Genomic DNA, 15,069 nt, shown 5'->3' on the forward strand with positions numbered 1-15,069 from the left:
TAATTCCTGCGAAAAGACAGATGGTTTCCTAAATTAAGTGGCAGAGAAATTGGGTCCACTGATCCTCACGGCAGACTAATGTTATTGACCTCAGACAGGTATGTATCTCTTTAGGACGAATCTGAGTCCCAAAATATTAGCAGCTCTTAATTACTAATCAGGGTGTTACTATAAAAGTTCCGTCAGAAGCTGTATCCATATTAATGGGAAGCTTGTTTTGTCTTTGACAGGCTTCATTTTACTGGAGGGGACAGTGTAGCAGGACATTCTTGCTAGTCCAGTCAATTCCATATGGTCACAATGAGCCTGATGAGCCCCTGGAGTCCATGGTTTACTGGTAGGCACAACAGGTCTATCAGCATTTAGCGGGGTACCTTGAAGACCCTTGGCAATCATCTGGGCCCACAACATTCTCTTGTGGCTTTTGGGTCCAGAAGAAAGGACTGATGCTTATTTACAGAGATCATGAGGGGTATGGGGTTTGAGGTGGGAGGTAAAAAAACCTCCAACTAAGACGGACAATAGGTGGATTTGTTGTGAGGGACTCAGTATGACATGCCGGTAGAGAGGGATTGTGTGAGTGGGATTTGTGGGGATAGATTCAATGGGATGAGAATTCTGGGACAGGGGATTTGGCACGGGAACATAGGTTCCTGATGGTTGGCCCTTTTTGAAAAAAAACAACCCAAGAACAGGAAAATATCAATCTTGCGAAAAGTGGTAAGGTGTATCACAAAATATGGCTTGCTCTCACCCTTACCAACCAGGAGTCGGGATACCAAACATAAATGCTTTACATGTTTTCACAATTGGAGACAATGATTTCCATTGGAGCCATTCTGAAATGACTCACATTGGTTGTTACTGACTCTAATTGAGCACATTATTGGACAGTGAGTTTCTAACATGTACCTGAGGGCCTGAAACACATGTATACAGGTTTGAACTGGCCAAGGCTTGTGTTTACGGGTACATACAGGTTTTACTGGATGAACTTATTTTGGTCCAATTAAAGAGTGTTTCTTGATCTTTTGAGTCTGACAAGGAGGGGAATGCTCTAGCAGATTACTGAGGGTCCCAATATAGATAGATCCTTCTAACGACACTTGGTGGTTTCTATACCACATTCCATATATTTATTTTGTTCTTATATGGGATTGTTTAAAGTGCTGGCATCTAGCCCTATTTGATCCACAAAGCACCCAGTAAATCTTGGATAGTAAATAACAAGATTTCATTTTGCATTAATTAATGAAACACTTTACACAAAACATTCTCAACAATTGGTGGTTGTTAGTGTATTTCATCTAGTGGTATATTTTATTTATTTTGTTTAATCTAGCGTAAATAACATAATTTATACACATCATTATGCCTTTATAGTGACAAGATACAACAGTCTCTGAGGCCTAGTCTAAAACCCAGTTAAGATCATTTAGATGTTCAGCTATTCAGTACTATGGAACATGTCACCTGGACAGTCGCAGAAGATCTGGTCTGAAACTCCATACAGAAAGTTACACATGACACGTGAAGTAACCAGATCCTGGTCTGGGGATTCATTTTCAGATATAGAAGTTCCTAAAAATGCATCTAATTCTCTGTTTTGGAATCCTTTTTAAGTTTGGAGCCAGTTAGCATGTAGAGAGTTTTGAGTAATTAGGATTCAGACTTCCTATTAGGAGGCATACGATCGAATTTACTTTCTTTACATAGGACGATGGAATCGTTCCCTTATTACTGAGCATTCTGAGAGCTCAAGAAGGCTGACTTCCAATGCTGGCTCCAAGATACATAAAATATATCTCTCTCTCTCTAAATATATATATATATATATATATATATATATATATATATATATATATATATATATATATATATATCTCTGTCAGCCTCTCTCTCTCTCGTTCTTTCTCTCCCAATACAGTGCATGATTTGAGGGTACCTCCCTGTTACAAGCCAGTGAGAGATCTTCGAGTACTGACCAATATGCTGGGGTTGTTTTGCAATCCAAACTGGTCAATTACCTTTCACACCTGTTTCTTAAAACTCCAAGGGCAACAGGAATATCAAGAAGACGAGTCTTGGCCTGAAACTTTCAGCAGCTCAGCCCCACTCCTCTTTCTTCCATCAGCCACTGAGGATAACAGTGTAACTCCTCAATCACCATGAGACAAAAAGTATTCAATTTGGTAAGACCTCTGTCAGCCACTTTCTAATACATTTAGTCACTGACAGTCCAGAACCAAATGTCATATCTCATGGGCTACAAGCATTCATAACAAATATTAATACATCCATGAACTTGGTAAGCACACGCACAAAACAAACAACCAAAAAAAGCACTGTGATGTATTCATGTTTTAGAAGGAGAATTAAATATTGAACACAAGAATGTGTGTCTTTTTACCTAAACGCTTTTTGGTACTTTCTATAACCTGGATTCAGGTTTAATGCCTCTGACTATAAAAGGAAATTGAAAATTACAAATCCAAACGATACCATTTAAGGAGCTCTGACCATTGCTCCTGTGAGAAACCAGAAGGTGTCTCACCTACTAGTCTTCGGGGGACTCTCTCTCAGATGGAGCGGGCACTGCCATGGCCTTTGGATCCAGACCCTGGGTGTGGACCAGTGTGGGAGGATCACCTGGGTGAGGGCTCTTCGGGGAGTGGGACACCTGATGGTGAGACACAGTATCCCCCTCCCTGTAACACCTTAAGCCCATCCTACCCGGTACGATATTTAGGAACTCAACCCCCCACCCCCCTAAACTTTCTCAAACACTTTAACACTTTCACATGGACAGCACGCTCTGAGAGAAAACAGACTCACAGCCGAGCAATGTATCTGGCATGTCCCATTACTATGGTTAGGCAAGGTCAGGCAATTACTGGTAATCTCTCACACCTGACTTCCATTAAACTTCCCCACACGGATAAAAGGCAGAGCACAAGAGCACACTATGAGAGAGTCAAATCACAAGAAGGAACAGTGGTTTCCCTACGAGAGCTGACCGGGGGAAGAAAGACGGCAAACCAAGAAGGATGCACAAGGAGGGAGATACCCTTGGCTTTTCCGGCAAGAAACTTGCTTTCCAGAACCCTTCAGATTAAGCAGCATAAGTCCAGGAAACCAGACTGAAGAATCCTGTATTGTGCGTCAGAGGTACCCGGGGCCCTCCTGCACGGCTGACCGGGTCGGAGAGAAACAGCAGCCGCCGTTCTACTATCCTTGGCTCTAAGATTATAGCAGTGACAGAGAGATCAACACAGTTGGTGAGTTGGGGAGACCGATGCAAGACGGGTCTGTGTTGAAGTTATGGTTGTAAGTGGCCGCATTGTATAAAGAGCGCAAGAACGAAGATTGGTAACGCATGTGATAAAAGACGTGAGGAAAACTTAATTGCTGATGGATGTTTTCACATTTACGTAAGAAAGATACAATAAAAGTGACAGAGTGTTCCGGCACTGTGTGGGTGCTCAATCGAAAGTCTCTGTAAAGGTATCCCAACAAGAAGTGGCAGAAACGAAAGTAGAAGTTCATAAGAACATTGTGTGAAGTGAATCAAAGTGGTCCTGCCACGGTTCAAGCAAAATCCAATGCACATTCGAAAGTCTTCGATTTTAGATATCAGGAGGAAAACGTAGAAAATGAGATTGCATGGTCTGACCCTGAACGAGGGATACCAAAGGGAATGCTGTGCTAAAGGGATCTGAGCCCAAACGAGGCAGTAGAAGGGCTTTTTTTCTGGCTAATGAGCCTTCCGATTTACCATTTCAGGGAGTTGAGTCTTGCTGCCACAATCAACCACAAGCGGGCATGAGTTTGATTGCAGCATTGTACATTTTGTTGCAATCCTTTATAAGACTTTATGACACCTTTGCTTCTGAAGTTAAAGCAAATACCAGCACATTGATTAAGATAGTAATAACGGACTGTGCTTTCTTTACCTCCCGAGCAAAAAAATTGGAACCCTGGAACAATGATCCATCGATACAGGGTGGGAGGACAGAAGCTACTGATAAAGAACATAATATGGATTCTCTGAGAATAGGAACTCGGGCTTCAGTGGAGGCTTTACCAACAAATCCCAACTCTAAGAAAGTGCTAAAGGGCTAGCATTGAAATAACCTGAGAACATAAAAAATTGACAAAAAATTCCAAATAGGGGACTGTGCAAATTCCTGAGGAGCATACCACTCCTACCTCGACAACATGGCATGAAGGACCGAGAGGAGAAAAGCACAAATGGAACAAGTGATCCAAGGCTAAATCCATGGATGTCATCTCATGATCCATGCATTGTGGTAGATGTGGTTAATGCCCCCGATAAGTGGTAAGATCATAGCCTCCATTGATGACGACAAAGTACCTCAGCAGCAGAATAAATCCTTAAAGTTCTCTTCTAAGAACCCTCAGTCTGATCCATGGACAAGTATGAAGAAATTGAGGGGAGCACTGCACCAACTGCCTCAGCCCAGCAGGACCCTGGTTGCACACCATGCTGGGAAACCCAATCAAGCAGGGATGAAGTCAAGAGTGCAGGCCTATACTTATGAAGACAAAACAGCAGCCTAAGAGAAATGTAAGTGGATGTCCGTCAGGATCTAGATCGGCAGAGGCCGGTTCCACACCCCATCATCTTCTAATCAGTATTTGAGGAAGAGAAGAATGTTCCACTCAATCACAAAGCATAATAGTCCTGCTGGCACCTTAAAGGCCATTTCATCTGCAGATCTAAAATTTGTCCATATATTCGATCGACATCATCTTGAGAAATGGCAGTACATTTTCACTCAAAGCTGATTGAATCATTAGTCAGCGATTGCCAGGAAGATCTCCTCCTAAACAGCTTTGACACTTACTACCCTAAAGGCATAGGAAAAGTGGATCAAGACAGAGTGTGGGTGAGCTTAACCGTTAAGTGTTTTTTTGAAGCAGAGCAACTAAGGCAGGTCGATCAGGACGGCACCTCTTCAAGTTGGGGATGGCTCTCCAGCACTCTCCCATTATCCACAAGAAAGCGTCCAGGCTTCTGATTGACTTGACTACATAATTGCCTCATGGAATTCTAAAGGTCATATCTCATTTTTGAATGTGGATTTATTCACAATATGTTTAGCGGGACTGAATTTATCCTCTTACAAGAAACCTGGTTAAGAGAAACCCCCTCTTTTGATGGGTTTATCTCTCTTGGCACCCACACTAAGAATGGTAATACCCCCAATGGGTGGTTTACTGGTGGCAGCCAAAATCAGGACACTGAGGACTCTACATCCTGTCAAAACCGGGGTAGAGGGCCTGCAGATGATAAAGGTATTGGATATCATTGAAGGCAATACGGTCCAGACCCTTCTTATAAATATTTACTATAATTCCCTCACTGGGGAGCTCAAGAGAATCACAAATGTGTTTGTTATGCCCTGTTTGACTGGGAAAGAGATGGGGGTGGACTCATTGTTCTGGGGGAATTTCAATTGTAAATGTATGGTTATATCGGGTGATTTTGTACAACTGGAGGGGAGGGAAACTGACTGCCTGATTGTTTTAGCCATGAAAAGGACCAATATTGGGAGAGAGTGGTCGCATAGTCTGTCAAGATGGTGATTTAGCCAGACCGCAGAGGGGAAAGGGAGACTGGTAGGCTGTTTTATCGGAATCTTGATGGCAATTGTCATATATCTGAGAAGGAGGTAGGTGAGAGAAAAAGGGCACTAAGAAAAGACGTAAGGTCTGTAAAGATGTTCTTATGTAAATCGGAGAAAGTTAAACAATCAGCAATAAAATCGCTGAAGCAGCAATACAGGCTATGGAATAGACACGCAAAATACAGAATTACGTACTTAAGAACAATGGTTTTCTCACCAGACTTGTTAAGAAAGACTCACAAGCAATTTTTTTGACTTTAAACAACAAGAATAGGATCCAAGTCCCTCCCAGACTTCTGGGGTGACAGAGGTAGACTGGGTACATTTCTTCCAAGAGAAATTAAACGGGGGTCATGAGGTATCCAACCAGCTTGGGGTGGATCTTTATCAGGGAGTTCCCTGGGATACCCAATTTGATAGGGAAGACTTTGAAATGATAATTAATAACTTAAACAATTCATGAGTGAGCGGGTCGGATGGGGAAACCAATGAGGTCCTGAAAAACAGCACAGCACTATGGATGGATATTTTAAGCAATCTATTTCCACAAAAGCGAGAATGGCCAAGTGCCCCAATTCGTGGTGTGAGTCCATCTTGATCCCTATCTTTAAAAAGGCAGATAGGGGCTCCCCCAGTACCTATCGACCCATGTCCTTAATAGACACTACATCTAAGGTGTTTGCAATAATGCTCTTGAGAGTTAAGACCTTGTGCCGAATCAATACATCGCTTTAATCCTCTGCAGAAAGGTTTTAGAAGAGGAGTTGGCATGCTCCAGAGCGGCCGTATGCTTCATGCATGCCTCTCCAAGATTGATAGCATTGCCCCTAAAAACTTGTATGTTGCAGCCATTGGCCTCTCAGCAGCCTTTAATAATGACTCTAATATACTGACTCTGGAAGAAGCTGGCTAGCTGGGACATAGACCCAGGTCTTCTGACCATGATCTGCATGCTATACTCTAATAACTCCACCAAAGTAAGGGTCAACAACATGGGCGACTTGTCCAGACAGATTAAGGTTACGAGGGGAATCCGACGGCGCTGCATGGTTGCGCCCACTCTTTTTAACCTGTACTGGGCAGATCTTTGGGATGAAGCCAAGAAATGGGGAGAGGGGGGTTCGCCCCTAGGTGGGTGGAGGTAGGGGATGTAAGGAGGAGCCATCAAGGGGAAATAAAAGCAAAATAAAAATGTCAGTTATTTTACGCCCTTATACTCTGTCATGCTTATGTCTCAAGCCATTCTTTTTAGAATAAAATGTACTCTTAACCTTTTCATATCTCAATTACGTGAACAACCACCTAATAGTGCCATGTCTGTAATCATACATTTAAACTATAGTGGGACCTCTATTTGTGATGTTCACTGTAGTTGCCCTAATGCCGCTGTTCCAGATCAAGTATGGCCTGGCTCTCTCACCACCATCACCAAAGACCTCTATGTATTGGCAGTGCATCATTTAAAATGAAATGATAGTGTTTCACCTATAATGTGAAGTTGTGTATGCTTTACCTACAGAAAGCAGTTCCTAACTTCAGAAGCTGAAAAGCTAAATAGACTGTACAAAAGTATCTTGTTTTTTTAAATGGTCCACCTAGTAGCGAGTAGACATTGAAGGGGCATATTATTAGTCTTAATCCCTCAAAACACCACTGTGTGTTAGTCTCTGTATCCTGTGTTCAGGATGGTATCTATCTTGGCTGCCTTATTGCCGGGCATGTGATGCCTATCTTCGCTGATGCTACTATACTCAAGGTATATTACCATTGTAATTCTTATAAGTGCTGTTCATTTAAGTCATGGTGTGAATCAAGGGCTTTTCCCCCACTTTACTACCCAACACCAAGCATTCTTGATTTGTTTCAGAAAATGTGGGAGGTTGCAGCACACACATTGTAATCGGCAGTCTTTAGGGCATTGTGAAGTCCATTGGAGCAACTTGATGTTCTGGAAGATCTCATTGCTAGGCCAAATAAAGATTTATAATAAAGTAGGAAGAATGTTGCTCAGTGAGATCTACCACTAGTGATGGAGGATTTTTCAAATTGTCTTTTAAAAATCCTTTGGTCTCATTGGATATGGAACTATTGTTTTGCGATACTTGGTTTTAATGTGCAGTTGTTTGTAAATGATTCCCTAAAGAATATAGATGGGGAATGTAATTGTAAATGTATCTTAATGAAAATGGGAAAGAATACTGGTGGAAATGAGCTAGGCCTCATATTCAGCACACAGTCCAAATGCAGATGAAAGAGACACCATGATATTTGCTATCAGAATGGAGAACAGGAATTTGGCACACCGAAGTGGTATTTTGCTCACACACTAAGTGTTTTGTGCCTTCAGCATAGATTTTTGGAACCCTGTTCCTCTGTCTGAAGTGTTATTATGTACTAACTGAAAGTGCATCAAACAAATAGTGATAGGAACGTGTCAATCTTAATTGAACTATGAATGCAGATATGGGTTGATATCTCTTGAGGGTGGTAGAAGTGTCCTTGGAAGAATAGGATTGGCATTGGCCATCTCCCCATAGTCAATTTTACTAATTGGAAGGAATTAATTCCTCCCTAGTCAAGTCATAGAATTGTCAGATCTATCAGATCTATATGACAGCATAGGTAGGTGAACCTACCCCGACGCAAGCAACCTCTGGTACGCAAACCACCCAACAGTAACCGAGTTGGATGAAAGGTCAGGAAGACTATCAACTAGAGTCTCTCCCCAGGCAGAAAGAGAAACCTCTGACAGTGAGCAACCCTTAATCCACCTGAACAGAATCCCAGTATCTGATGTGTTTAGAGAAGTGGAAAGTACCTAAATCGGTAATAATTGTAAGGAGTCCAATACGACGCAGAGACTTCTGAGAACCTTGTTGGAGCAGGAAATAAAACAGATTCCAAAAGGTACCTCCGTTCACAGTGCAATGATCCCAAGGTAGCAATTGTGCACAATTCTGCAGAGAGCAGAGTTCACCTAAAACAAGTTGTAAGCCAGTTCAAGTGAGCACACAAGAGGTAAAATCCAGAAAGTCCATTCACTTTGCCAAAGCCAGGGGAAATCTGTAAGGAAGTCAAGGACACAAGCATGATTTAGGAGTCAATGATCTAACAGGAGTATGATTACCAAAGCTGGGTGAATCACTTACAGCAGTCAAGAGAGCGCCCCAGGGTCCGAACCAATGAAGGAGACAGGAGTCGGGAACTTACCACAACCGCCAAATCACACTGAGAAGAGTCAGGTGGTGGTCAATGAATGCTTTTACTTTCACATCTGGCGACGTTTTATGTCACTTATGCAACATGGTTGTGTTTCCGGGTGGCATCTTCCATGCAGCCCTCTGGGTAATTTAATTCTCCAATCATGGCGGTCCACCATGTCAGATTTCCTAAACTTTATGCCCTTGAAGTTCTAAGCCATGATCATCGGCCATGGGCTGTAACAGTCCCCCTGCGCAACACCCCTAGAAGGTGGGGACATGATTCATGTAGCCAACGAAAACGGGCAATAAAACTGGGCGCATGTACATTCCAAGTCGGTTGCCAGGACCGTCCCTCTGGTCCTTGAACCTTCCAGTTAACTCTATAGTGCAACACGCCATACTGGAGTTAAAAATGGGATTGGCATTGCATTCCTCTTTCCCATCCTGCACAGAGACTGGTGTCAGATGAATGGGTAACCTATTGGAGGGAGGACATATTCAAAGAAGAGAGGCATGTAAAATGGGTAGATTTGAAAGGAGGAAGGCAGCTGCAGCAGTAATGCTACTGGGTTCACAATGTGTTCTAACTTATATGGGCCCGAGTATCGGGTTAATACCTTCTTGTTTCTGGGATTCTTAAGATGTTTTGTTGATAAACACTCTTTATTTCCTACCGGATATTCTGGTGTATCTTGCCCATGTGAAACAGCATTATTTTGGGTGCTTTTCTGGGCCTGGAAAAACTGACGATGGGTGCCTTCCAGCAAGTGTTCTATTCTGTTCACACAGTGTTCTACCCACCCATTGGAGAGTTGATTGGGAGCAATTATTGATGTCGTCTAAAGACTGCAAAGAATGGTGACATCCCAGAAGCCGAGTGAGTTGCATTGTTATAAACAAATTCAGCAGCACAAGAGTGAGGTATTCTGATATTGGAGATATAGGCACCTTTGTGTATCCAATTATAAATATAACTAAGGTGCATCCACTAAATAAACACTCCTAGTATACAATCCCAATTGTGGGACAAGAAACAGGCTATATGTCCAATTAAAATTTAAATGTATTTAAATAAAAGAGAACCAAAGGTGGTCCTCTAACAATAGGCTGTGGAAGTCACCACACCATATCATATATACATAGGCAGCATGCCTACAGAAGGGCATTAACCTGCCTACGAAATTCTCACTAAGGTACAATGAACACATGCCACAGCATTCACACCAGGAATCAACTACTTACACCATGATACAACTGCTTAAACCATGAATCGACTACTCACAATCCTAAATATTTATAATTCTGAATAATACACTGCAGTAAGTAAGTAACACTATTAATTCTATAATTTCATTGCCACTCATCGTCCAGTGTGTACAAATACTCTGTTTAACATTTATTTTAAATTAATGTTCTTTTTTGATATGGCAATTTAAAACATTTTATTTTATGTTCTGCAATATCAAAAACAAGTATTGGAATGAAAGAAAAGTTGCACAAAAAAGTTCATTTTTTAGAGATTTCCCATTAGCAACATGTTCCCATATGCTATGTGGTGTGATTAGTTTCTTGCATATGCATTTAAATGAAATACCAGCTCTAGTAAGCTGTGTTAGTTTATAATATGCAGAATATTAATTTATCTTCAGAATGTATCCACCCAAGGGTTCCTTTCATTTGAACACAATGGCGTTGATGGCATGTTACTGTCCATTTGAAATTGCATCTTCTCTGGAAGTCATTCAGCTAAGCTCTCTTTCATGCCATTATCTCTTTTTAAATTACAAGATGATCTTAGGTCACAAACTACCAATCAATCATGTAAATGTAGAAGTTCCAGACCCTTTCAAAAATCCAGTGACAGACCCATGAGAAGTGCAGGATTCAGTTATTTAGATATGATTTACAAAATGTTGTGCCCTTGGTGCTGGGAAATGTCTATTATACACTACGCACATGGCACAGAGAAAAGGAAAAATCTTACTGAGCTTTGAATACAGATAAAGCAGGATATAATTCACAGTAACAAGCTACACTATTCTATTCCTATTCTGTTTGGGAAAATGTATCAGCCACTGCGTGCCAGACCCATGAAAATGCATTGTGTTCTGCAATAAATCAGATTTCACTTGGCTTTAGATATAGTGAGAACATTTTGTTTCACATTAAAAGGTTAACGCATTCGATTTGGAATGAGCTCTCCCTAGTGGCAAACCCTCCAGGTCCACCCACTCCTTTATCTAATTACATTGGCTGAATTTGTATACTTTAATTCCAGGTGCCAATGGTAAGTGTGCATCTTTCCTCTGCACTCCGGCTCCCCTTTTGTCCTTCTTTATGTGCTTTTAACTTTATTTGAATTGTTGGCACTCTTCTGCACCATCTTGCAGCCCCTGATCCCCAGCCCATCTGGTTCCTGCACCCCCTCCTCTCACCTCCTAGCCCTCCCACCACCCCCTGAATTGGCCTGCTTACTTTGGTGAACGTAACTGTGAGGGGCCAGGCCCTTGCTATGGACCCCGTGCACCATCTTTAATTCCAGGTGCCAAGGGTAATTATGCCTCTTTCCCTTGCGCTCCGGTTCCCCTTTTGGCCTTCTTTATGTGCTTTTACCTTTATTTTCATTGTTGGCGTTCTTCTACACCATCTGGCAGCCCCCTGCCCAGCTGGTTCCTGAACTTCACTATCTCCCTCCTTCTAGCCATCCCACCGTCCTGTGATTTGCCCGCTCACCCAGTTAAACATGCTATGAGGGTACAGGCCCTTGCTACGGACCCCATGCACCGTCTTTATTTCCAGGTGCCAAGGGTAAGTGTGACTCTTTCCACTTTGCTCTGGCCCCCCTTTTGGCCTTCTTTACATGCTTTTAACTTTATTTTCATTGTCAGCGCTCTTTTGGGCCATATCACAGCTCCTGAGCCCTATGCCCAGCTGGTAACTGCACTTCCTCGCCTCCTAACCCTCCCACTTCCCCGTGAATGGCCTGCTCACATTGGCAAACACACTGCGAGGGTCCAAGCCCATGCTACAGAACCATGCACCATCTTTAGTTCCAGGTGCCATGGGTGTGTCTCTTTCCCCTGCGCTCCGGCTCCCCTTTTGCCTTTTTAATATGCTTTTAATTTTATTTTCATTTTTGGCGCTCTCCTGCACCATCTCGCAGCCCATGAGCCCTCTGCCCAGCTGGTTCCTTCACTCCAGTTCCTGTAACATGGTAGCCCCCCACCACGCCTTGATTGGCCTTTTCATCCCTTCTAAGACACCTTCCCGGGCCAAGGCAAAGGGTAGCCCTCGGCTAAGGGGCCCAAGGCAAAGGGCAGCTCCCGAAGAAGCAGCTCCACTTCGTGTTTGCCTGTGTTCACCTGTAAAGCCAGCTGCCGTCAACCAGTGTGGTCTGGGTGGGGAGTGCAGGAATTACTATACCCCATCCCACTCTCAGCCCGGCGACAGAGAAACGAGATATGTACATCGCTTCTGGGCCCTTCCTCACCATTGTTGATGTATCACAGATGTGAAAAGCGCTACTCACTCAGACAACCATTCAGACCATACCCAGATGACAGTATTGATGAGATGCAGCTGTCATCCATTGAACAAGTTGACCACTTCAAACGCGAAGACTTCACGACTGACATCATGACAGATATATGAGTCATGAAGCACACAGGCATCCCTGCACGAAGATAGATAAACACTTTAGTTTATTGCTGATAGACCCAGAGCAAATGTTTATGACTCATCTAGTTAGAGGACTGACACATGTATACCTTTTAATAAGTGAAAACAGGAAGACGCCTAAGAATACATATCAACGGCTCGTCTATGCTTAATTGCAGCTAACATGGATGGCCATGTGGATGAAGATGGAAGTTATAGGTTCATTGGAGTGAATGGGAAAAGCAAGATGAAACTTCAGAATACAGGGAAAGGCTGACAGACTGATCTTGCTGAAGCATGCAGACAAAGCTTCCAGTGCAGACGCTGTGCACAGCCTCGTCAAGGACAAGTAGGGAAGGAAAGTTTCCAGTTAACAAAGGTGATAGGACACCTGCGAGGGACACAGTCAAAAATCCTCTTAATTGCCAGCAAGAGAGCTCCATTCTATGGTCCCAACACACATGACCAGTATCTACGAGACAGAACCTATTCATTCGAGACGAGACGACAGAGGATAGCTGTTCCCATCAAACTAAAGGTACAGGTGGAAAGCCGAATGTTCTGTCACAGGGCCTAGGGGATTGGAGATGGTAACTTATTGGGAACATTCAGTACCTTCTGGGTCATTCCCATTACCTTCAATAGTTGCACTTGTCCTGGTAATTGTCCAAAGCTCCAAGGCTGAGAATACCCTTTCTGTCCAATCCCTAAATACCTTCCACAATAAGCATACACTATGTTGCACCGGCCAATCATCCTTATACTAACATGTAACTTTGCATTTGTGACACATAGAGGTTGCCTCAGGAGGAGCCACGAGATATGGCTTACCCAATGATCATACTAATCCCTTAAATGCATATATAGTTCCCATACATTATAGTTCCCCATACATTATATTACACCATAACAACCCTGCAACTCTTATTACCATACATAACATAGCACCCAGACTAGTCAGCTGCTAAGCAGTTTTACAATCACTGCTGTGTCCCAGTTGTTAGGTGTTGCTACACTTACTGCTTTATCTCGAATTTAGGCATTTTTTCCCACTTGGAAGGTATCTCAAATCTAGGTGCATTTGCGATATAGTCCCAAATTTAGGAGTTTCTCCATTTATTTGGGTACCTCAAATGTAGATGTTTTATTATCCACTGCTGTATCTCAAATCTAGGTGCCGTTGTATTTGCTGTTAAGTCTCAAATGTAGGCGTCTCGTCATTTATCCAGATACCTCAAATGTAAGCTTTTATTATTCACTGATGTGTCTCAAATCTAGGTGTCACTGTATATGCTGTTGAGTTCCAAATGTAGGCGTTTCTCCATTTATCCAGGTACCTCAAATGTAGGCATTTTATTATTCACTGATGTGTCTCAGATCTAGGTGTCACTGTATTTGCTGTAGAGTCCCAAATATAGGTGTCTCTCCCATGAGAAGAACCAGGGAGTAAGGCAGACCCGAGTGGAGTGCAGAGAAGAAGAGACCCACCTGAATAAGAGGGAGACATAGGTGTATCCTTCCTTAAAGAGGGTCAGATGGGAAACAGGGGCGGGGGATGTGTCTGACGTAAGCAAACGCTGTCAAGGAAAGATGTGCTGACACGAAGCACCAGCGTCTGAGCTTTTCATTTTCGGATGCCAGTCGGACAATTGACAGATGCATTTCTTTCATTAAAGGAAGGAGCAAATGTAATGCTCACGGCGAGAAGCAGCATGCACAAGCCAATGGCAGAGTTTATCCAGTTCTACTATTAGAACTCCCAGAGACATGTTTGTCTTTGAAAAGCCCAGTGCGAGTAAGAATTCAGCACTTAAGATCTAAATTTGACGATATAAGTAGCATATTCAGAACAGCGTGTGTTGCATGTGAGAGGGACATCTATCAAGAGTACCAAGAGCGACAGCTCAAGAAGTAAAAAGTCCACTTATGCAAGACATCACAGTTTCAACAAGGCGACTTTAGCGTTTTGTTAATCCTGATGACTGACTAGATAAATTTAGGGTTGGTCAAGTCAAAACCTACCCACAATCAAGGCTGAAAAACAAACGTTTGTCAACATCGTTTTGTTTTCCACAGTGCACCAAGTTTATTACTGTGGATCTGAAACGGAACACACTATAACTTACCAGCTGTCTATATTGCATGTGTTTGCCGATGTCACTTGGTCAAAGGGAAATATCTAAGATGACTTTGAATATTGCATGTGGCCAAATCAAAGGTATTTAGGCTCTAAGTCCAGACTTACGTCTGTGGAAGAGAGAAGTGTTTTTTGTGTCATCTTTGTTCACAACACTCCTTTTTCCAGGATATTGAATCTACTAACCCCATCACAAATTGTGTGTAGAGATTAGTTCACGTTCATTGGACACAAAACTGTCATTGGTTTATTTGTATTTTTATCTCCTTTTTTATATAATAAAAGATGTGTTTGTGTACATTGAAATTTAGAATACAGACATATTGTGTTGGTTATAATACCTTGGATATGTCCCTGCAGGAGGAAAATGTTTTGAAAGGTTGGTGTATTGCGTACGATTGAGGATGAGAGTTGAATGGTC

This window comes from Ambystoma mexicanum, chromosome 1q (assembly GCF_040938575.1).
Source record: "Ambystoma mexicanum isolate Mex_15411 chromosome 1q, UKY_AmexF1_1, whole genome shotgun sequence".
In the NCBI taxonomy this organism is placed as follows: Eukaryota; Metazoa; Chordata; class Amphibia; order Caudata; family Ambystomatidae; genus Ambystoma; species Ambystoma mexicanum.